The 22377-nt window shown below is 49.2% G+C and overlaps 2 protein-coding genes and 1 long non-coding RNA gene across 6 annotated transcripts in view; 2 read left to right on the plus strand and 1 right to left on the minus strand.

Annotated features, from left to right (window-relative positions):
• Positions 1-22377, plus strand: part of LOC133546787 (gastrula zinc finger protein XlCGF57.1-like) — a 297001-nt gene that overhangs the window by 88892 nt on the left and 185732 nt on the right. The window lies entirely within an intron of this gene.
• LOC133546790 (zinc finger protein 391-like) overlaps positions 1-22377 on the minus strand; it is a 277556-nt gene that overhangs the window by 4587 nt on the left and 250592 nt on the right. The window lies entirely within an intron of this gene.
• Positions 3967-4596, plus strand: LOC133546803 (uncharacterized). Its single transcript, XR_009805271.1, has 2 exons — positions 3967-4216; positions 4460-4596. It is a non-coding gene; the product is annotated as an uncharacterized LOC133546803 (long non-coding RNA).

Raw genomic sequence — 22377 nt, forward strand, 5'->3', positions numbered from 1 at the left:
ACATGTGTAAGTTACCCATGTCTTGGGCACTAATACACCCCCTTACCATCACACATGTGTAAGTTACCCATGCCTTGGGCACTAATACACCCCCATACCATCACACATGTGTAAGTTACCCATGTCTTGGGCACTAATACACCCCCATACCATCACACATGTGTAAGTTACCCATGCCTTGGGCACTAATACACCCCCATACCATCACACATGTGTAAGTTACCCATGCATTGGACACTAATACACCCCCATACCATCACACATGTGTAAGTTACCCATGCCTTGGGCACTAATACACCCCCATACCATCACAGATGTGTAAGTTACCCATGCCTTGGACACTAATACACCCCCATACCATCACACATGTGTAAGTTACCCATGCCTTGGGCACTAATACACCCCCATACCATCACAGATGTGTAAGTTACCCATGCCTTGGACACTAATACACCCCCATACCATCACAGATGTGTAAGTTACCCATGCCTTGGACACTAATACACCCCCATACCATCACACATGTGTAAGTTACCCATGCCTTGGGCACTAATACACCCCCATACCATCACACATGTGTAAGTTACCCATGCATTGGACACTAATACACCCCCATACCATCACACATGTGTAAGTTACCCATGCCTTGGGCACTAATACACCCCCATACCATCACAGATGTGTAAGTTACCCATGCCTTGGACACTAATACACCCCCATACCATCACACATGTGTAAGTTACCCATGCCTTGGGCACTAATACACCCCCATACCATCACACATGTGTAAGTTACCCATGCCTTGGGCACTAATACACCCCCATACCATCACAGATGTGTAAGTTACCCATGCCTTGGGCACTAATACACCCCCATACCATCACACATGTGTAAGTTACCCATGTCTTGGGCACTAATACACCCCCATACCATCACAGATGTGTAAGTTACCCATGTCTTGGGCACTAATACACCCCCATACCATCACACATGTGTAAGTTACCCATGCCTTGGGCACTAATACACCCCCATACCATCACACATGTGTAAGTTACCCATGTCTTGGGCACTAATACACCCCCATACCATCACACATGTGTAAGTTACCCATGTCTTGGGCACTAATACACCCCCTTACCATCACACATGTGTAAGTTACCCATGCCTTGGGCACTAATACACCCCCATACCATCACACATGTGTAAGTTACCCATGTCTTGGGCACTAATACACCCCCATACCATCACACATGTGTAAGTTACCCATGCCTTGGGCACTAATACACCCCCATACCATCACACATGTGTAAGTTACCCATGCATTGGACACTAATACACCCCCATACCATCACACATGTGTAAGTTACCCATGCCTTGGGCACTAATACACCCCCATACCATCACACATGTGTAAGTTACCCATGTCTTGGGCACTAATACACCCCCATACCATCACACATGTGTAAGTTACCCATGTCTTGGGCACTAATACACCCCCTTACCATCACACATGTGTAAGTTACCCATGCCTTGGGCACTAATACACCCCCATACCATCACACATGTGTAAGTTACCCATGTCTTGGGCACTAATACACCCCCATACCATCACACATGTGTAAGTTACCCATGCCTTGGGCACTAATACACCCCCATACCATCACACATGTGTAAGTTACCCATGCATTGGACACTAATACACCCCCATACCATCACACATGTGTAAGTTACCCATGCCTTGGGCACTAATACACCCCCATACCATCACAGATGTGTAAGTTACCCATGCCTTGGACACTAATACACCCCCATACCATCACACATGTGTAAGTTACCCATGCCTTGGGCACTAATACACCCCCATACCATCACAGATGTGTAAGTTACCCATGCCTTGGACACTAATACACCCCCATACCATCACAGATGTGTAAGTTACCCATGCCTTGGACACTAATACACCCCCATACCATCACACATGTGTAAGTTACCCATGCCTTGGGCACTAATACACCCCCATACCATCACACATGTGTAAGTTACCCATGCATTGGACACTAATACACCCCCATACCATCACACATGTGTAAGTTACCCATGCCTTGGGCACTAATACACCCCCATACCATCACAGATGTGTAAGTTACCCATGCCTTGGACACTAATACACCCCCATACCATCACACATGTGTAAGTTACCCATGCCTTGGGCACTAATACACCCCCATACCATCACAGATGTGTAAGTTACCCATGCCTTGGACACTAATACACCCCCATACCATCACACATGTGTAAGTTACCCATGCCTTGGGCACTAATACACCCCCATACCATCACAGATGCTGGATTTTCAACTTTGCGCCAATAACAATTCGGATGGTTATTTTCCTCTTTGTTCTGGAGGACACCACGTTGTCTGTTTCCAAATATAATTTGAAATGTGGACTCGTCAGACCACAGAACACTTTTCCACTTTGCATCAGTCCATCTTAGATGAGCTCGGGCCCAGCGACGCCGGCGGCATTCCTTGGTGTTGTTGATAAATGGGTTTTGCTTTGCAAAGTAGAGTCAGTGGGCTAGTGGTTAGAGTGTCCGCACTGAGATCGTTAGGTTGTGAGTTCAAACCCCGGCCGAGTCGTACCAAAGACTATAAAAAAAATGGGGCCCATTGCCTCCCTGCTTGGCGCTCAGCATCAAGGGTCGGAATTGGGGGTTAAATCACCATAAATGATTCCCGGGCGCAGCATCGCTGCTGCCCACTGCTCCCCTCACTTCCCAGGGGGTGATCAAGGGGGTGGGTCAAATGCAGAGGACAAATTTCACCACATCTAGTGTGTGTGTGACAATCATTGCTACTTTAACTTTTTAACTTAACTTTAACTTAACTTTATCTTGCACTTACAGATGTAGCAACCAACTAGTTACTGACAGTGGTTTTATGAAGTGTTCCTGAGCCCATGTGGTGATATCCTTTACACACTGATGTCGGTTTTTGATGCAGTACCGCCTGAGGGCTCAAAGGTCCATAATATCATCGCCTACATGCAGTGATTTCTCCAGATTCTCTGAACCTTTTGATGATTTTACGGACCGTAGATGGTAAAATCCCTAAATTCCTTGCAATAGCTCATTGAGAAATGTTGTTCTAAAACTGTTCGACAATTTGCTTACAAATTGGTGACCCTCGCCCCATCCTTGTTTGTGAATTACCTAACATTTCATGGAAGCTGCTTTTATAGCCAATCATGGCACCTACCTGTTCCCAATTAGCCTGCACACCTGTGGGATGTTCCAAATAAGTGTTTGATGAGCATTCCTCAACTTAATCAGTATTTATTGCCACCTTTCCCAACTTCTTTGTCACGTGTTGCTGGCATCAAATTCTAAAGTTAATGATTATTTGCAAAAAAAAAAATGTTTATCAGTTTGAACATCAAATATGTTGTCTTTGTAGCATATTCAACTGAATATGGCTTGAAAAGGATTTGCAAATCATTGTATTCCGTTTATATTTACATCTAACACAATTTCCCAACTCATATGGAAACGGGGTTTGTAGTACTAATTTGCATCCTAAATGCAAAGTTTTTGCACGCAACACTGAGATATAACAGAGATGCACTTCTGGACATCGGAAAAGCTCACTGAGAGGTCACTTCTAGTCTGACGGACTTCAACTTTCTGCTACAACGAGAGCCAACTAACCACAAAACAACAACAACAAGACAGCAGGGCTACATGCTAGGCTAAATGCTAGAGCTACACAACCACCACTACCTAGCCTGCTGCTAGCTAACTTGCGCACACTCGACAACAAGCTGGATGAGCTGAGAACCAGGACTACATCCCAACGTGAACTGAGAGAATGCTGTGCTCTTATTTACACGGAAACCTGGCTTTCGGACAACATCCCAGACTCTGCTATCCAGCTAACAACACACTCAGTCTACCGTGAAGGCCGGTGTTGTGCCGAATTCTGCACCCCCGCCGTAAAATGCACCCCCTGTCGGGAGCGCGCTTACGTCACTCGGTTGCATCACCCGTCTCGAAAAGTAGCTAAACTCGGCTAAAATCGCCTCTTTCGGCATAAAAATGTACATAACAAGGTGAATAATCCAAGTTGTCTTTACTTTGGATATATTAATGGATGGATTAATTGTGATTCTTTAATGATTTCGCCGCCATTGCCTTTAATGATTTCGTCGTCATTCAGGTGGGTACATCGCCTCTTTCGGCATAAAAAAGTACACAACAAGGTGAAATAATCCAAGTTGTGTTTACTTTGGATATATTAATGGATGGATTAATTGTGAGCCTTTAATGATTTCGCCACCATTCAGATAAGGCGAAAACAATAACCATTTAATATAGGAATATTTGCTGTCCCGAAAATGTATTGAAGTATTGTATTAAAGAATATATACACCAAAGTAAGCCTCAATATGTACTTTTTTAGAGACATCAAGGAGAACGAATGTTTGCTGCTTCACTCGACGGGATCCAATACATGTATTTTAAAAATATGACATTTTCTTTAACTGTAAGAAGCTCATGGGTGGATGGATGAATACATTAATAAATGAATGCATCTGATACTTATCGTTGTTTTGATTTTAAGAATTTTCAAACTGAACATTCACAAATAACTTTACCAAAAGTACCCGAAATACCGGAGATGGAGTTATGGTGGGGGTGCATTTTCAGTGAAGAGTTGATTCCAGCTGCCTGAACATCTATCTATCTCTGGCTAGGATGGTCCTAGAGACATGAAACTCACCCTAGTAACTCATCCTTACCCCATCTGTATACTGTGAAAACCATGTGATGATTGGACCTCCACAGGCGGAGTTAGGGGGGGGTGCATTTTCAGGCAGCACCAATATCTCTGGCTAGGATGGTCGTAGAGACATGAAACTCACCCTGGTAACTCATCCTTACCCCATCTGTATACTGTGAAAACCATGTGATGATTGGACCCCCACAGGCGGAGTTAGGGGGGGGTGCATTTTCAGGCAGCACCAATATCTCTGGCTAGGATGGTCCTAGAGACATGAAACTCACCCTGGTAACTCATCCTTACCCCCTATGTATACTGTGAAAACCATGTGATGATTGGACCCCCACAGGCGGAGTTAGGGGGGGGGTGCATTTTCAGGCAGCACCAATATCTCTGGCTAGGATGGTCGTAGAGACATGAAACTCACCCTGGTAACTCATCCTTACCCCATCTGTATACTGTGAAAACCATGTGATGATTGTACCCCCACAGGCGGAGTTAGGGGGGGGTGCATTTTCAGGCAGCACCAATATCTCTGGCTAGGATGGTCCTAGAGACATGAAACTCACCCTAGTAACTCATCCTTACCCCATCTGTATACTGTGAAAACCATGTGATGATTGGACCTCCACAGGCGGAGTTAGGGGGGGGTGCATTTTCAGGCAGCACCAATATCTCTGGCTAGGATGGTCGTAGAGACATGAAACTCACCCTGGTAACTCATCCTTACCCCATCTGTATACTGTGAAAACCATGTGATGATTGGACCCCCACAGGCGGAGTTAGGGGGGGGTGCATTTTCAGGCAGCACCAATATCTCTGGCTAGGATGGTCCTAGAGACATGAAACTCACCCTGGTAACTCATCCTTACCCCATCTGTATACTGTGAAAACCATGTGATGATTGTACCTCCACAGGCGGAGTTAGGGGGGGGTGCATTTTCAGGCAGCACCAATATCTCTGGCTAGGATGGTCCTAGAGACATGAAACTCACCCTAGTAACTCATCCTTACCCCCTATGTATACTGTGAAAACCATGTGATGATTGGACCCCCACAGGCGGAGTTAGGGGGGGGGTGCATTTTCAGGCAGCACCAATATCTCTGGCTAGGATGGTCGTAGGGACATGAAACTCACCCTGGTAACTCATCCTTACCCCCTATATATACTGTGAAAACCATGTGATGATTGGACCCCCACAGGCGGAGTTAGGGGGGGGTGCATTTTCAGGCAGCACCAATATCTCTGGCTAGGATGGTCCTAGAGACATGAAACTCACCCTGGTAACTCATCCTTACCCCCTATGTATACTGTGAAAACCATGTGATGATTGGACCCCCACAGGCGGAGTTAGGGGGGGGTGCATTTTCAGGCAGCACCAATATCTCTGGCTAGGATGGTCGTAGAGACATGAAACTCACCCTGGTAACTCATCCTTACCCCATCTGTATACTGTGAAAACCATGTGATGATTGGACCCCCACAGGCGGAGTTAGGGGGGGGTGCATTTTCAGGCAGCACCAATATCTCTGGCTAGGATGGTCGTAGGGACATGAAACTCACCCTGGTAACTCATCCTTACCCCATCTGTATACTGTGAAAACCATGTGATGATTGGACCCCCACAGGCGGAGTTAGGGGGGGTGCATTTTCAGGCAGCACCAATATCTCTGGCTAGGATGGTCCTAGAGACATGAAACTCACCCTAGTAACTCATCCTTACCCCATCTGTATACTGTGAAAACCATGTGATGATTGGACCCCCACAGGCGGAGTTAGGGGGGGGTGCATTTTCAGGCAGCACCAATATCTCTGGCTAGGATGGTCGTAGAGACATGAAACTCACCCTGGTAACTCATCCTTACCCCATCTGTATACTGTGAAAACCATGTGATGATTGGACCCCCACAGGCGGAGTTAGGGGGGGGTGCATTTTCAGGCAGCACCAATATCTCTGGCTAGGATGGTCCTAGAGACATGAAACTCACCCTGGTAACTCATCCTTACCCCCTATGTATACTGTGAAAACCATGTGATGATTGGACCCCCACAGGCGGAGTTAGGGGGGGGTGCATTTTCAGGCAGCACCAATATCTCTGGCTAGGATGGTCCTAGAGACATGAAACTCACCCTAGTAACTCATCCTTACCCCATCTGTATACTGTGAAAACCATGTGATGATTGGACCTCCACAGGCGGAGTTAGGGGGGGGTGCATTTTCAGGCAGCACCAATATCTCTGGCTAGGATGGTCGTAGAGACATGAAACTCACCCTGGTAACTCATCCTTACCCCATCTGTATACTGTGAAAACCATGTGATGATTGGACCCCCACAGGCGGAGTTAGGGGGGGGGTGCATTTTCAGGCAGCACCAATATCTCTGGCTAGGATGGTCCTAGAGACATGAAACTCACCCTGGTAACTCATCCTTACCCCCTATGTATACTGTGAAAACCATGTGATGATTGGACCCCCACAGGCGGAGTTAGGGGGGGGGTGCATTTTCAGGCAGCACCAATATCTCTGGCTAGGATGGTCGTAGAGACATGAAACTCACCCTGGTAACTCATCCTTACCCCATCTGTATACTGTGAAAACCATGTGATGATTGTACCCCCACAGGCGGAGTTAGGGGGGGGTGCATTTTCAGGCAGCACCAATATCTCTGGCTAGGATGGTCCTAGAGACATGAAACTCACCCTAGTAACTCATCCTTACCCCATCTGTATACTGTGAAAACCATGTGATGATTGTACCTCCACAGGCGGAGTTAGGGGGGGGTGCATTTTCAGGCAGCACCAATATCTCTGGCTAGGATGGTCCTAGAGACATGAAACTCACCCTAGTAACTCATCCTTACCCCCTATGTATACTGTGAAAACCATGTGATGATTGGACCCCCACAGGCGGAGTTAGGGGGGGGGTGCATTTTCAGGCAGCACCAATATCTCTGGCTAGGATGGTCGTAGGGACATGAAACTCACCCTGGTAACTCATCCTTACCCCCTATATATACTGTGAAAACCATGTGATGATTGGACCCCCACAGGCGGAGTTAGGGGGGGGTGCATTTTCAGGCAGCACCAATATCTCTGGCTAGGATGGTCCTAGAGACATGAAACTCACCCTGGTAACTCATCCTTACCCCCTATGTATACTGTGAAAACCATGTGATGATTGGACCCCCACAGGCGGAGTTAGGGGGGGGTGCATTTTCAGGCAGCACCAATATCTCTGGCTAGGATGGTCGTAGAGACATGAAACTCACCCTGGTAACTCATCCTTACCCCATCTGTATACTGTGAAAACCATGTGATGATTGGACCCCCACAGGCGGAGTTAGGGGGGGGTGCATTTTCAGGCAGCACCAATATCTCTGGCTAGGATGGTCGTAGGGACATGAAACTCACCCTGGTAACTCATCCTTACCCCATCTGTATACTGTGAAAACCATGTGATGATTGGACCCCCACAGGCGGAGTTAGGGGGGGTGCATTTTCAGGCAGCACCAATATCTCTGGCTAGGATGGTCCTAGAGACATGAAACTCACCCTAGTAACTCATCCTTACCCCATCTGTATACTGTGAAAACCATGTGATGATTGGACCCCCACAGGCGGAGTTAGGGGGGGGTGCATTTTCAGGCAGCACCAATATCTCTGGCTAGGATGGTCGTAGAGACATGAAACTCACCCTGGTAACTCATCCTTACCCCATCTGTATACTGTGAAAACCATGTGATGATTGGACCCCCACAGGCGGAGTTAGGGGGGGGTGCATTTTCAGGCAGCACCAATATCTCTGGCTAGGATGGTCCTAGAGACATGAAACTCACCCTGGTAACTCATCCTTACCCCCTATGTATACTGTGAAAACCATGTGATGATTGGACCCCCACAGGCGGAGTTAGGGGGGGGTGCATTTTCAGGCAGCACCAATATCTCTGGCTAGGATGGTCGTAGAGACATGAAACTCACCCTGGTAACTCATCCTTACCCCATCTGTATACTGTGAAAACCATGTGATGATTGTACCCCCACAGGCGGAGTTAGGGGGGGGTGCATTTTCAGGCAGCACCAATATCTCTGGCTAGGATGGTCCTAGAGACATGAAACTCACCCTAGTAACTCATCCTTACCCCATCTGTATACTGTGAAAACCATGTGATGATTGGACCTCCACAGGCGGAGTTAGGGGGGGGTGCATTTTCAGGCAGCACCAATATCTCTGGCTAGGATGGTCGTAGAGACATGAAACTCACCCTGGTAACTCATCCTTACCCCATCTGTATACTGTGAAAACCATGTGATGATTGGACCCCCACAGGCGGAGTTAGGGGGGGGTGCATTTTCAGGCAGCACCAATATCTCTGGCTAGGATGGTCCTAGAGACATGAAACTCACCCTGGTAACTCATCCTTACCCCCTATGTATACTGTGAAAACCATGTGATGATTGGACCCCCACAGGCGGAGTTAGGGGGGGGGTGCATTTTCAGGCAGCACCAATATCTCTGGCTAGGATGGTCGTAGAGACATGAAACTCACCCTGGTAACTCATCCTTACCCCATCTGTATACTGTGAAAACCATGTGATGATTGTACCCCCACAGGCGGAGTTAGGGGGGGGTGCATTTTCAGGCAGCACCAATATCTCTGGCTAGGATGGTCCTAGAGACATGAAACTCACCCTAGTAACTCATCCTTACCCCATCTGTATACTGTGAAAACCATGTGATGATTGTACCTCCACAGGCGGAGTTAGGGGGGGGTGCATTTTCAGGCAGCACCAATATCTCTGGCTAGGATGGTCCTAGAGACATGAAACTCACCCTAGTAACTCATCCTTACCCCCTATGTATACTGTGAAAACCATGTGATGATTGGACCCCCACAGGCGGAGTTAGGGGGGGGGTGCATTTTCAGGCAGCACCAATATCTCTGGCTAGGATGGTCGTAGGGACATGAAACTCACCCTGGTAACTCATCCTTACCCCCTATATATACTGTGAAAACCATGTGATGATTGGACCCCCACAGGCGGAGTTAGGGGGGGGTGCATTTTCAGGCAGCACCAATATCTCTGGCTAGGATGGTCCTAGAGACATGAAACTCACCCTGGTAACTCATCCTTACCCCCTATGTATACTGTGAAAACCATGTGATGATTGGACCCCCACAGGCGGAGTTAGGGGGGGGTGCATTTTCAGGCAGCACCAATATCTCTGGCTAGGATGGTCGTAGAGACATGAAACTCACCCTGGTAACTCATCCTTACCCCATCTGTATACTGTGAAAACCATGTGATGATTGGACCCCCACAGGCGGAGTTAGGGGGGGGTGCATTTTCAGGCAGCACCAATATCTCTGGCTAGGATGGTCGTAGGGACATGAAACTCACCCTGGTAACTCATCCTTACCCCATCTGTATACTGTGAAAACCATGTGATGATTGGACCCCCACAGGCGGAGTTAGGGGGGGTGCATTTTCAGGCAGCACCAATATCTCTGGCTAGGATGGTCCTAGAGACATGAAACTCACCCTAGTAACTCATCCTTACCCCATCTGTATACTGTGAAAACCATGTGATGATTGGACCCCCACAGGCGGAGTTAGGGGGGGGTGCATTTTCAGGCAGCACCAATATCTCTGGCTAGGATGGTCGTAGAGACATGAAACTCACCCTGGTAACTCATCCTTACCCCATCTGTATACTGTGAAAACCATGTGATGATTGGACCCCCACAGGCGGAGTTAGGGGGGGGTGCATTTTCAGGCAGCACCAATATCTCTGGCTAGGATGGTCCTAGAGACATGAAACTCACCCTGGTAACTCATCCTTACCCCCTATGTATACTGTGAAAACCATGTGATGATTGGACCCCCACAGGCGGAGTTAGGGGGGGGTGCATTTTCAGGCAGCACCAATATCTCTGGCTAGGATGGTCCTAGAGACATGAAACTCACCCTAGTAACTCATCCTTACCCCATCTGTATACTGTGAAAACCATGTGATGATTGGACCTCCACAGGCGGAGTTAGGGGGGGGTGCATTTTCAGGCAGCACCAATATCTCTGGCTAGGATGGTCGTAGAGACATGAAACTCACCCTGGTAACTCATCCTTACCCCATCTGTATACTGTGAAAACCATGTGATGATTGGACCCCCACAGGCGGAGTTAGGGGGGGGGTGCATTTTCAGGCAGCACCAATATCTCTGGCTAGGATGGTCCTAGAGACATGAAACTCACCCTGGTAACTCATCCTTACCCCCTATGTATACTGTGAAAACCATGTGATGATTGGACCCCCACAGGCGGAGTTAGGGGGGGGGTGCATTTTCAGGCAGCACCAATATCTCTGGCTAGGATGGTCGTAGAGACATGAAACTCACCCTGGTAACTCATCCTTACCCCATCTGTATACTGTGAAAACCATGTGATGATTGTACCCCCACAGGCGGAGTTAGGGGGGGGTGCATTTTCAGGCAGCACCAATATCTCTGGCTAGGATGGTCCTAGAGACATGAAACTCACCCTAGTAACTCATCCTTACCCCATCTGTATACTGTGAAAACCATGTGATGATTGTACCTCCACAGGCGGAGTTAGGGGGGGGTGCATTTTCAGGCAGCACCAATATCTCTGGCTAGGATGGTCCTAGAGACATGAAACTCACCCTAGTAACTCATCCTTACCCCCTATGTATACTGTGAAAACCATGTGATGATTGGACCCCCACAGGCGGAGTTAGGGGGGGGGTGCATTTTCAGGCAGCACCAATATCTCTGGCTAGGATGGTCGTAGGGACATGAAACTCACCCTGGTAACTCATCCTTACCCCCTATATATACTGTGAAAACCATGTGATGATTGGACCCCCACAGGCGGAGTTAGGGGGGGGTGCATTTTCAGGCAGCACCAATATCTCTGGCTAGGATGGTCCTAGAGACATGAAACTCACCCTGGTAACTCATCCTTACCCCCTATGTATACTGTGAAAACCATGTGATGATTGGACCCCCACAGGCGGAGTTAGGGGGGGGTGCATTTTCAGGCAGCACCAATATCTCTGGCTAGGATGGTCGTAGAGACATGAAACTCACCCTGGTAACTCATCCTTACCCCATCTGTATACTGTGAAAACCATGTGATGATTGGACCCCCACAGGCGGAGTTAGGGGGGGGTGCATTTTCAGGCAGCACCAATATCTCTGGCTAGGATGGTCGTAGGGACATGAAACTCACCCTGGTAACTCATCCTTACCCCATCTGTATACTGTGAAAACCATGTGATGATTGGACCCCCACAGGCGGAGTTAGGGGGGGTGCATTTTCAGGCAGCACCAATATCTCTGGCTAGGATGGTCCTAGAGACATGAAACTCACCCTAGTAACTCATCCTTACCCCATCTGTATACTGTGAAAACCATGTGATGATTGGACCCCCACAGGCGGAGTTAGGGGGGGGTGCATTTTCAGGCAGCACCAATATCTCTGGCTAGGATGGTCGTAGAGACATGAAACTCACCCTGGTAACTCATCCTTACCCCATCTGTATACTGTGAAAACCATGTGATGATTGGACCCCCACAGGCGGAGTTAGGGGGGGGTGCATTTTCAGGCAGCACCAATATCTCTGGCTAGGATGGTCCTAGAGACATGAAACTCACCCTGGTAACTCATCCTTACCCCCTATGTATACTGTGAAAACCATGTGATGATTGGACCCCCACAGGCGGAGTTAGGGGGGGGTGCATTTTCAGGCAGCACCAATATCTCTGGCTAGGATGGTCGTAGAGACATGAAACTCACCCTGGTAACTCATCCTTACCCCATCTGTATACTGTGAAAACCATGTGATGATTGTACCCCCACAGGCGGAGTTAGGGGGGGGTGCATTTTCAGGCAGCACCAATATCTCTGGCTAGGATGGTCCTAGAGACATGAAACTCACCCTAGTAACTCATCCTTACCCCATCTGTATACTGTGAAAACCATGTGATGATTGGACCTCCACAGGCGGAGTTAGGGGGGGGTGCATTTTCAGGCAGCACCAATATCTCTGGCTAGGATGGTCCTAGAGACATGAAACTCACCCTGGTAACTCATCCTTACCCCCTATGTATACTGTGAAAACCATGTGATGATTGGACCCCCACAGGCGGAGTTAGGGGGGGGTGCATTTTCAGGCAGCACCAATATCTCTGGCTAGGATGGTCCTAGAGACATGAAACTCACCCTAGTAACTCATCCTTACCCCATCTGTATACTGTGAAAACCATGTGATGATTGGACCTCCACAGGCGGAGTTAGGGGGGGGTGCATTTTCAGGCAGCACCAATATCTCTGGCTAGGATGGTCGTAGAGACATGAAACTCACCCTGGTAACTCATCCTTACCCCATCTGTATACTGTGAAAACCATGTGATGATTGGACCCCCACAGGCGGAGTTAGGGGGGGGTGCATTTTCAGGCAGCACCAATATCTCTGGCTAGGATGGTCCTAGAGACATGAAACTCACCCTAGTAACTCATCCTTACCCCATCTGTATACTGTGAAAACCATGTGATGATTGGACCTCCACAGGCGGAGTTAGGGGGGGGTGCATTTTCAGGCAGCACCAACAGCCCACCTGCCGGAAAATGCATCCCCTAGCTATCTCTGGCTAGGATGGTCGTAGAGACATGAAACTCACCCTAGTAACTCATCCTTACCCCCTATGTATACTGTGAAAACCATGTGATGATTGGACCCCCACAGGCGGAGTTAGGGGGGGGGTGCATTTTCAGGCAGCACCAATATCTCTGGCTAGGATGGTCCTAGAGACATGAAACTCACCCTAGTAACTCATCCTTACCCCATCTGTATACTGTGAAAACCATGTGATGATTGGACCTCCACAGGCGGAGTTAGGGGGGGGTGCATTTTCAGGCAGCACCAATATCTCTGGCTAGGATGGTCGTAGAGACATGAAACTCACCCTGGTAACTCATCCTTACCCCATCTGTATACTGTGAAAACCATGTGATGATTGGACCCCCACAGGCGGAGTTAGGGGGGGGTGCATTTTCAGGCAGCACCAATATCTCTGGCTAGGATGGTCCTAGAGACATGAAACTCACCCTGGTAACTCATCCTTACCCCCTATGTATACTGTGAAAACCATGTGATGATTGGACCCCCACAGGCGGAGTTAGGGGGGGGGTGCATTTTCAGGCAGCACCAATATCTCTGGCTAGGATGGTCGTAGAGACATGAAACTCACCCTGGTAACTCATCCTTACCCCATCTGTATACTGTGAAAACCATGTGATGATTGTACCCCCACAGGCGGAGTTAGGGGGGGGTGCATTTTCAGGCAGCACCAATATCTCTGGCTAGGATGGTCCTAGAGACATGAAACTCACCCTAGTAACTCATCCTTACCCCATCTGTATACTGTGAAAACCATGTGATGATTGTACCTCCACAGGCGGAGTTAGGGGGGGGTGCATTTTCAGGCAGCACCAATATCTCTGGCTAGGATGGTCCTAGAGACATGAAACTCACCCTAGTAACTCATCCTTACCCCCTATGTATACTGTGAAAACCATGTGATGATTGGACCCCCACAGGCGGAGTTAGGGGGGGGGTGCATTTTCAGGCAGCACCAATATCTCTGGCTAGGATGGTCGTAGGGACATGAAACTCACCCTGGTAACTCATCCTTACCCCCTATATATACTGTGAAAACCATGTGATGATTGGACCCCCACAGGCGGAGTTAGGGGGGGGTGCATTTTCAGGCAGCACCAATATCTCTGGCTAGGATGGTCCTAGAGACATGAAACTCACCCTGGTAACTCATCCTTACCCCCTATGTATACTGTGAAAACCATGTGATGATTGGACCCCCACAGGCGGAGTTAGGGGGGGGTGCATTTTCAGGCAGCACCAATATCTCTGGCTAGGATGGTCGTAGAGACATGAAACTCACCCTGGTAACTCATCCTTACCCCATCTGTATACTGTGAAAACCATGTGATGATTGGACCCCCACAGGCGGAGTTAGGGGGGGGTGCATTTTCAGGCAGCACCAATATCTCTGGCTAGGATGGTCGTAGGGACATGAAACTCACCCTGGTAACTCATCCTTACCCCATCTGTATACTGTGAAAACCATGTGATGATTGGACCCCCACAGGCGGAGTTAGGGGGGGTGCATTTTCAGGCAGCACCAATATCTCTGGCTAGGATGGTCCTAGAGACATGAAACTCACCCTAGTAACTCATCCTTACCCCATCTGTATACTGTGAAAACCATGTGATGATTGGACCCCCACAGGCGGAGTTAGGGGGGGGTGCATTTTCAGGCAGCACCAATATCTCTGGCTAGGATGGTCGTAGAGACATGAAACTCACCCTGGTAACTCATCCTTACCCCATCTGTATACTGTGAAAACCATGTGATGATTGGACCCCCACAGGCGGAGTTAGGGGGGGGTGCATTTTCAGGCAGCACCAATATCTCTGGCTAGGATGGTCCTAGAGACATGAAACTCACCCTGGTAACTCATCCTTACCCCCTATGTATACTGTGAAAACCATGTGATGATTGGACCCCCACAGGCGGAGTTAGGGGGGGGTGCATTTTCAGGCAGCACCAATATCTCTGGCTAGTATGGTCCTAGAGACATGAAACTCACCCTAGTAACTCATCCTTACCCCATCTGTATACTGTGAAAACCATGTGATGATTGGACCTCCACAGGCGGAGTTAGGGGGGGGTGCATTTTCAGGCAGCACCAATATCTCTGGCTAGGATGGTCGTAGAGACATGAAACTCACCCTGGTAACTCATCCTTACCCCATCTGTATACTGTGAAAACCATGTGATGATTGGACCCCCACAGGCGGAGTTAGGGGGGGGGTGCATTTTCAGGCAGCACCAATATCTCTGGCTAGGATGGTCCTAGAGACATGAAACTCACCCTGGTAACTCATCCTTACCCCCTATGTATACTGTGAAAACCATGTGATGATTGGACCCCCACAGGCGGAGTTAGGGGGGGGGTGCATTTTCAGGCAGCACCAATATCTCTGGCTAGGATGGTCGTAGAGACATGAAACTCACCCTGGTAACTCATCCTTACCCCATCTGTATACTGTGAAAACCATGTGATGATTGTACCCCCACAGGCGGAGTTAGGGGGGGGTGCATTTTCAGGCAGCACCAATATCTCTGGCTAGGATGGTCCTAGAGACATGAAACTCACCCTAGTAACTCATCCTTACCCCATCTGTATACTGTGAAAACCATGTGATGATTGTACCTCCACAGGCGGAGTTAGGGGGGGGTGCATTTTCAGGCAGCACCAATATCTCTGGCTAGGATGGTCCTAGAGACATGAAACTCACCCTAGTAACTCATCCTTACCCCCTATGTATACTGTGAAAACCATGTGATGATTGGACCCCCACAGGCGGAGTTAGGGGGGGGGGTGCATTTTCAGGCAGCACCAATATCTCTGGCTAGGATGGTCGTAGGGACATGAAACTCACCCTGGTAACTCATCCTTACCCCCTATATATACTGTGAAAACCATGTGATGATTGGACCCCCACAGGCGGAGTTAGGGGGGGGTGCATTTTCAGGCAGCACCAATATCTCTGGCTAGGATGGTCCTAGAGACATGAAACTCACCCTGGTAACTCATCCTTACCCCCTATGTATACTGTGAAAACCATGTGATGATTGGACCCCCACAGGCGGAGTTAGGGGGGGGTGCATTTTCAGGCAGCACCAATATCTCTGGCTAGGATGGTCGTAGAGACATGAAACTCACCCTGGTAACTCATCCTTACCCCATCTGTATACTGTGAAAACCATGTGATGATTGGACCCCCACAGGCGGAGTTAGGGGGGGGTGCATTTTCAGGCAGCACCAATATCTCTGGCTAGGATGGTCGTAGGGACATGAAACTCACCCTGGTAACTCATCCTTACCCCATCTGTATACTGTGAAAACCATGTGATGATTGGACCCCCACAGGCGGAGTTAGGGGGGGTGCATTTTCAGGCAGCACCAATATCTCTGGCTAGGATGGTCCTAGAGACATGAAACTCACCCTAGTAACTCATCCTTACCCCATCTGTATACTGTGAAAACCATGTGATGATTGGACCCCCACAGGCGGAGTTAGGGGGGGGTGCATTTTCAGGCAGCACCAATATCTCTGGCTAGGATGGTCGTAGAGACATGAAACTCACCCTGGTAACTCATCCTTACCCCATCTGTATACTGTGAAAACCATGTGATGATTGGACCCCCACAGGCGGAGTTAGGGGGGGGTGCATTTTCAGGCAGCACCAATATCTCTGGCTAGGATGGTCCTAGAGACATGAAACTCACCCTGGTAACTCATCCTTACCCCCTATGTATACTGTGAAAACCATGTGATGATTGGACCCCCACAGGCGGAGTTAGGGGGGGGTGCATTTTCAGGCAGCACCAATATCTCTGGCTAGGATGGTCGTAGGGACATGAAACTCACCCTGGTAACTCATCCTTACCCCATCTGTATACTGTGAAAACCATGTGATGATTGGACCCCCACAGGCGGAGTTAGGGGGGGGTGCATTTTCAGGCAGCACCAATATCTCTGGCTAGGATGGTCCTAGAGACATGAAACTCACCCTAGTAACTCATCCTTACCCCATCTGTATACTGTGAAAACCATGTGATGATTGGACCTCCACAGGCGGAGTTAGGGGGGGGTGCATTTTCAGGCAGCACCAATATCTCTGGCTAGGATGGTCCTAGAGACATGAAACTCACCCTGGTAACTCATCCTTACCCCCTATGTATACTGTGAAAACCATGTGATGATTGGACCCCCACAGGCGGAGTTAGGGGGGGGTGCATTTTCAGGCAGCACCAATATCTCTGGCTAGGATGGTCCTAGAGACATGAAACTCACCCTAGTAACTCATCCTTACCCCATCTGTATACTGTGAAAACCATGTGATGATTGGACCTCCACAGGCGGAGTTAGGGGGGGGTGCATTTTCAGGCAGCACCAATATCTCTGGCTAGGATGGTCGTAGAGACATGAAACTCACCCTGGTAACTCATCCTTACCCCATCTGTATACTGTGAAAACCATGTGATGATTGGACCCCCACAGGCGGAGTTAGGGGGGGGTGCATTTTCAGGCAGCACCAATATCTCTGGCTAGGATGGTCCTAGAGACATGAAACTCACCCTAGTAACTCATCCTTACCCCATCTGTATACTGTGAAAACCATGTGATGATTGGACCTCCACAGGCGGAGTTAGGGGGGGGTGCATTTTCAGGCAGCACCAACAGCCCACCTGCCGGAAAATGCATCCCCTAGCTATCTCTGGCTAGGATGGTCGTAGAGACATGAAACTCACCCTAGTAACTCATCCTTACCCCCTATGTATACTGTGAAAACCATGTGATGATTGGACCCCCACAGGCGGAGTTAGGGGGGGGTGCATTTTCAGGCAGCACCAACAGCCCACCTGCCGGAAAATGCACCCCCTATCTATCTCTGGCTAGGATGGTCGTAGAGACATGAAACTCACCCTGGTGACTCATCCTTACCCCATCTGTATACTGTGAAAACCATGTGATGATTGGACCCCCACAGGCGGAGTTAGGGGGGGGTGCATTTTCAGGCAGCACCAACAGCCCACCTGCCGGAAAATGCATCCCCTATCTATCTCTGGCTAGGATGGTCGTAGAGACATGAAACTCACCCTGGTGACTCATCCTTACCCCATCTGTATACTGTGAAAACCATGTGATGATTGGACCCCCACAGGCGGAGTTAGGGGGGGGTGCATTTTCAGGCAGCACCAACAGCCCACCTGCCGGAAAATGCATCCCCTAGCTATCTCTGGCTAGGATGGTCGTAGAGACATGAAACTCACCCTGGTGACTCATCCTCACCCCATCTGTATACTGTGAAAACCATGTGATGATTGGACCCCCACAGGCGGAGTTAGGGGGGGGTGCATTTTCAGGCAGCACCAATATCTCTGGCTAGGATGGTCCTAGAGACATGAAACTCACCCTAGTAACTCATCCTTACCCCCTATGTATACTGTGAAAACCATGTGATGATTGGACCCCCACAGGCGGAGTTAGGGGGGGGTGCATTTTCAGGCAGCACCAATATCTCTGGCTAGGATGGTCGTAGAGACATGAAACTCACCCTGGTAACTCATCCTTACCCCATCTGTATACTGTGAAAACCATGTGATGATTGGACCCCCACAGGCGGAGTTAGGGGGGGGTGCATTTTCAGGCAGCACCAATATCTCTGGCTAGGATGGTCGTAGAGACATGAAACTCACCCTGGTAACTCATCCTTACCCCATCTGTATACTGTGAAAACCATGTGATGATTGGACCCCCACAGGCGGAGTTAGGGGGGGGTGCATTTTCAGGCAGCACCAATATCTCTGGCTAGGATGGTCCTAGAGACATGAAACTCACCCTGGTAACTCATCCTTACCCCTTATGTATACTGTGAAAACCATGTGATAATTGGACCCCCACAGGCGGAGTTAGGGGGGGGTGCATTTTCAGGCAGCACCAATATCTCTGGCTAGGATGGTCGTAGGGACATGAAACTCACCCTGGTAACTCATCCTTACCCCATCTGTATACTGTGAAAACCATGTGATGATTGGACCCCCACAGGCGGAGTTAAGGGGGGGTGCATTTTCAGGCAGCACCAATATCTCTGGCTAGGATGGTCCTAGAGACATGAAACTCACCCTGGTAACTCATCCTTACCCCCTATGTATACTGTGAAAACCATGTGATGATTGGACCCCCACAGGCGGAGTTAGGTGGGGGTGCATTTTCAGGCAGCACCAATATCTCTGGCTAGGATGGTCGTAGAGACATGAAACTCACCCTGGTAACTCATCCTTACCCCATCTGTATACTGTGAAAACCATGTGATGATTGGACCCCACAGGCGGAGTTAGGGGGGGGTGCATTTTAAGGCAGCACCAATATCTCTGGCTAGGATGGTCGTAGAGACATGAAACTCACCCTGGTAACTCATCCTTACCCCATCTGTATACTGTGAAAACCATGTGATGATTGGACCCCCACAGGCGGAGTTAGGGGGGGGTGCATTTTCAGGCAGCACCAATATCTCTGGCTAGGATGGTCCTAGAGACATGAAACTCACCCTAGTAACTCATCCTTACCCCATCTGTATACTGTGAAAACCATGTGATGATTGGACCTCCACAGGCGGAGTTAGGGGGGGGTGCATTTTCAGGCAGCACCAACAGCCCACCTGCCGGAAAATGCATCCCCTAGCTATCTCTGGCTAGGATGGTCGTAGAGACATGAAACTCACCCTAGTAACTCATCCTTACCCCCTATGTATACTGTGAAAACCATGTGATGATTGGACCCCCACAGGCGGAGTTAGGGGGGGGTGCATTTTCAGGCAGCACCAACAGCCCACCTGCCGGAAAATGCATCCCCTATCTATCTCTGGCTAGGATGGTCGTAGAGACATGAAACTCACCCTGGTGACTCATCCTTACCCCATCTGTATACTGTGAAAACCATGTGATGATTGGACCCCCACAGGCGGAGTTAGGGGGGGGTGCATTTTCAGGCAGCACCAATATCTCTGGCTAGGATGGTCCTAGAGACATGAAACTCACCCTAGTAACTCATCCTTACCCCATCTGTATACTGTGAAAACCATGTGATGATTGGACCTCCACAGGCGGAGTTAGGGGGGGGTGCATTTTCAGGCAGCACCAACAGCCCACCTGCCGGAAAATGCATCCCCTAGCTATCTCTGGCTAGGATGGTCGTAGAGACATGAAACTCACCCTAGTAACTCATCCTTACCCGCTATGTATACTGTGAAAACCATGTGATGATTGGACCCCCACAGGCGGAGTTAGGGGGGGGTGCATTTTCAGGCAGCACCAACAGCCCACCTGCCGGAAAATGCACCCCCTATCTATCTCTGGCTAGGATGGTTGTAGAGACATGAAACTCACCCTGGTGACTCATCCTTACCCCATCTGTATACTGTGAAAACCATGTGATGATTGGACCCCCACAGGCGGAGTTAGGGGGGGGTGCATTTTCAGGCAGCACCAACAGCCCACCTGCCGGAAAATGCATCCCCTATCTATCTCTGGCTAGGATGGTCGTAGAGACATGAAACTCACCCTGGTGACTCATCCTTACCCCATCTGTATACTGTGAAAACCATGTGATGATTGGACCCCCACAGGCGGAGTTAGGGGGGGGTGCATTTTCAGGCAGCACCAACAGCCCACCTGCCGGAAAATGCATCCCCTAGCTATCTCTGGCTAGGATGGTCGTAGAGACATGAAACTCACCCTGGTGACTCATCCTTACCCCATCTGTATACTGTGAAAACCATGTGATGATTGGACCCCCACAGGCGGAGTTAGGGGGGGGTGCATTTTCCGGCAGCACCAACAGCCCACCTGCCGGAAAATGCACCCCCTATCTATCTCTGGCTAGGATGGTCGTAGAGACATGAAACTCACCCTGGTGACTCATCCTTACCCCATCTGTATACTGTGAAAACCATGTGATGATTGGACCCCCACAGGCGGAGTTAGGGGGGGGTGCATTTTCAGGCAGCACCAATATCTCTGGCTAGGATGGTCCTAGAGACATGAAACTCACCCTAGTAACTCATCCTTACCCCCTATGTATACTGTGAAAACCATGTGATGATTGGACCCCCACAGGCGGAGTTAGGGGGGGGGGTGCATTTTCAGGCAGCACCAATATCTCTGGCTAGGATGGTCCTAGAGACATGAAACTCACCCTGGTAACTCATCCTTACCCCATCTGTATACTGTGAAAACCATGTGATGATTGGACCCCCACAGGCGGAGTTAGGGGGGGGTGCATTTTCAGGCAGCACCAATATCTCTGGCTAGGATGGTCGTAGAGACATGAAACTCACCCTGGTAACTCATCCTTACCCCATCTGTATACTGTGAAAACCATGTGATGATTGGACCCCCACAGGCGGAGTTAGGGGGGGGTGCATTTTCAGGCAGCACCAATATCTCTGGCTAGGATGGTCGTAGAGACATGAAACTCACCCTGGTAACTCATCCTTACCCCCTATGTATACTGTGAAAACCATGTGATGATTGGACCCCCACAGGCGGAGTTAGGGGGGGGTGCATTTTCAGGCAGCACCAATATCTCTGGCTAGGATGGTCGTAGAGACATGAAACTCACCCTGGTAACTCATCCTTACCCCATCTGTATACTGTGAAAACCATGTGATGATTGGACCCCCACAGGCGGAGTTAGGGGGGGGGGTGCATTTTCAGGCAGCACCAATATCTCTGGCTAGGATGGTCCTAGAGACATGAAACTCACCCTGGTAACTCATCCTTACCCCATCTGTATACTGTGAAAACCATGTGATGATTGGACCCCCACAGGCGGAGTTAGGGGGGGGTGCATTTTCAGGCAGCACCAATATCTCTGGCTAGGATGGTCGTAGAGACATGAAACTCACCCTGGTAACTCATCCTT

This window comes from Nerophis ophidion, unplaced genomic scaffold, assembly GCF_033978795.1.
Source record: "Nerophis ophidion isolate RoL-2023_Sa unplaced genomic scaffold, RoL_Noph_v1.0 HiC_scaffold_43, whole genome shotgun sequence".
Taxonomy (NCBI): Eukaryota; Metazoa; Chordata; class Actinopteri; order Syngnathiformes; family Syngnathidae; genus Nerophis; species Nerophis ophidion.